We start from the raw sequence: 3,726 nt of genomic DNA on the forward strand, positions 1-3,726 counted from the left end.
CTAGGTAATGACATATATAGCATTATATAGCATATATAATATACACTATAAATACATACATAGTGTGTACATACATAAATATATCCTCTCTCCATACATATTCTCTCTCTCTCATATATGTGTATGAGAGGGTATTAATAGAAACACATAGGAAGGTCACCTAACCTGAAATTATTAGGGTAAGGGTCAATTATTAGGGACAATTCCAGGAGGAACTGGCATCTAAACTGACATTGAAGGAAAAATGTCAAAGTTTGAGGGATGGGGGTGAGAGAGGAGTTTGGAAGTAAAGGAGTTATGAAATAAGTACCAAGAAGAGAAAAAGGCCATAGGCAAGGGGGAAAAAAGGCATGAAGCTTTTCACGAAATGAAAGCCCATATGAGTGGAGGTAGGGGTGAGGAGTAGAGGGGATAAAACTGGAGAAAGCCAGGTTGTGGGTGGTCGTTTTATTCCATCTTGAAAAGTTGCTCTTTATACTAAGAGTGATGGAAAGCCAATGGGGGGGCGGTTAAGCAGTAAAATGACACCTTCACATTTTCATTTCAGAACAAGTACTCTGCCTGAGAAAATGAGTTGGGAGCTGTCAGGAAGACCATTAGGAGACAGTTACAAGAGTCCAAGTAAGACATGCTACAGGCCTGTTTCAAGGTAGGGGCACTGAGAATGGAGAAAGAATAAAGAAAGGTTGCAACATATTTATGAAGCAAAATGGGCAGTGTTTAGTCATTGGTTCTGGAGAAGTGAAAGGGAGGATTGAGTCATGACAATGCCCAGGTTTCTGGTTTGAGCATCCAGGTACCATCCCTGAAGTAGGCACACAGAAAGAATGTAAACTTATGGCGTAGATGATGCCTTCGTTGAGACATGTTGTGTTTTGTCAGCCATCCCCACACTAGATCATGTCGTTTCCATATTTGAAGTTCTCATTTGAACCTTGATTTCATGATTAATTTTTATTTTACTGTGGTAAGAGCACTTAACATGAGATCTCACTGAGAGCTCATGAACTTTGGTGATTTGATGATTCCCACTGAACCTTGCCTCTCATGAGGCTCTTCAGATATGTAGGTCGCCCAGTCCACTTCCTCCATGCAAGCTCTGCTTATGGAAGCATATTGCTACATGTCCAGGGCCCGTCATCCCAGATGGAAGAAGTTATCACACTGCCTTGACACTGAGGAACTTTTCTACATTACAAATTTGGTCATGTTATTCTTACTCAACTTTACCCTCAGGTTGGAGTTCAAATACCTTAGCATGGTGCTACGGTTTAAATTTATTTGTCCCTCTAAAATGTTGGAACCTAATCCCCTATGTGATAGTATTAAGAGGTGGGGCCTTTTTGGAAGTGATTAAGTCATGAGCACTCTGCCCTCATGAAAGGATTAGTGCCCTTATAAAAGGGCTCAAAGAAACAAGCTAACACTTTTTTGGCCTTCTGTCCCATCTGTCATGTAAAGCCAAAGCATTTGTCCCTCCAGAGGACAGAGCAACAAGATGCCATCTTGGAAGCAGAGAACAAGTCCTTACCAGACACTGATTCTGCTAGTGCCTTGATCTTGGACTTCCCAGACTCCAGAACTGTGAGAAATGAATTTCTATTATTTATAAATTATCCAGTCTATGCAATTTTGTTATAGTAGCACAAACGGACTAGGACACATGGCTTTCAGGTTTCGGTGACAACCTAGGATCTCAGATGCTCTGCTTTGGTTCATACTGGTCCCTCTGCCTGAAATATCATCCTTCCCCACCTCCCCATGCTCTCCAGCACCCTATATCCTACAGGACTCAGCCTAAATGTCTCTCCACTTGGAAGAAATTTCCTGACTCTTCCCTTCTCAGGTCACAGTCCCACAGCTGATTTAGAGATATCCAGAATAGTCAAACTCTTAGAAGCAAAGAATAAGAGGAGATGATGGTTGCCTGGGGCTGAGGGAAGGGAGAAATAGGGAGTTATTGATCAACAGGTACAAAGTTTCAGTTATGCAAGATGAATAAGTTCTAGAGATCTGCTGTACATTGTGCCTCTAGTCAACAGTACTGTATTAGACATTTAAAAAGCTTATAAGGGGCCGGCCCGGTGGTGCACTGGAGAGTGCGCCACTTGGGAGTGCGGCGGCGCTCCCGCCGAGGGTTCAGATCCCATGTGGAGACCGGTTCCCTGCTCACTGGCTGAGCGTGGTGTGGGCGCAACACCGAGGGTTGCGATCCCATTACCGGTCAGTAAAAAAAGACAAAAAGGAAAATAAAATAAAATAAAAATAAAAATAAAAAGCTTATAAGAAGGTAGATCTCATATTATGTTCTTACCACAAAATAAAAATTAAAAGTTAAAAAAAAATCAAATGAGGCTGTGAGGCTAGGGAAGGCTCACTTCAAATCAGACAGAACTTTGGTCCCCAGCTACATCAGTTATTAATTTATTGCCTCTGAGCTACAAAGCCACCATTCCTTGCCCTGGGGAACCATACTCTACAGATTACATTTCCCCATTGCCAGCTGGCTGGATGTTAAGCTCTTCCAATAGAGGGTGCTTGAGGGACACTGCAAGGCTGGAGGAGGAAAAAAAGAAAAAAGGACATTTTTTAAAACAGATCAACATGCAGGTTTCCCTGTTCAGCACCAGTTTCTTTGCTACAACATTGGCCATGGCTCCTGTTGTGGGTTGAATTATGTTCCCCAAAAAAGATATGTTCAAATTCTAACCCCTGGTACCTGCGAATGTGAACTTATTTGGAAATAAGGTCTTTGCAGATGTAATTAGTTAAAACGAGGTCACTTCGGATTAGGGCGGGCCCTAATCCAATGACTTCTGTCCTTATAAAAAGAGAAAACAGAGGCACACATGCACAGGGAAGATGCTGAGCACAGATTGGAGCTGTGCTACCAAGACCAGGGAGTGCCAAGCATTGCTGGCCACCAACAGGAACTAGGGCAGAGGCAGGGAACACAATCTCCCTCAGAGGCCCCAGAAGGAACCACCCTGCAGACACCTGGATTTCAGACTTCCAACCTCCAGAACTATGAGAATAAAATTCTGATGTTTTAAGCCACCTAGTTTGTGGTAATTCGTTAAAACAATAGTAGGACACTACTACCGCTCGAGTAGTGTCTTTGTCACCAGATTGGTAGTGGCTGTTAGTTCTCAGCAGAGGCCAGTTTCTTACTGCAGAAGCAGGCAGAATCCTCCTGCAGCAGCCACACTCTCTCCTCAGAGCAAAAAAAAAAACAGTAAATGCTTACTTGATGAGTACAGGATTTCCTTTTGGAATGATGGAAGGTTCCAGAACTAGATAGTGGTGATAGTTGCATAACATTGTGAATGTACGTAATGCCACTGAATTGTACGCTTTAAATGGTTAAAATGGTAAATTTTATATTATGTGTATTTTACCACGATTAAAAAAATAATAATGTCAGATGGGGCAAGGGCCCCCTCTGAGTTTCTAAGCTCCTTATTTGTTTACTTTTCCCTCAACCCTAGCAGTAGTAGCTATTCTCTGCATTTACTATCTCTTTTATAAAAAAATTTTATTGTGTATAAACATAACATGAAATTTACCATTTTAACCATTTTTTTTTCCTTTTTGTCTTTTCTTCGTGACCGGCAACGGATCGCAACCCTCAGTGTTGCGCCCATACCGGACCGGTACCGGCAATGGGATCGCAACCGATGTTGCTCCCGCACCTCGCTCAGCCAGTGAGCGGCCGGTCTGTATGTC

The sequence above is a fragment of the Galeopterus variegatus genome, unplaced genomic scaffold (genome assembly GCF_000696425.1).
Source record: "Galeopterus variegatus unplaced genomic scaffold, G_variegatus-3.0.2 Scaffold1541, whole genome shotgun sequence".
Taxonomy (NCBI): domain Eukaryota; kingdom Metazoa; phylum Chordata; class Mammalia; order Dermoptera; family Cynocephalidae; genus Galeopterus; species Galeopterus variegatus.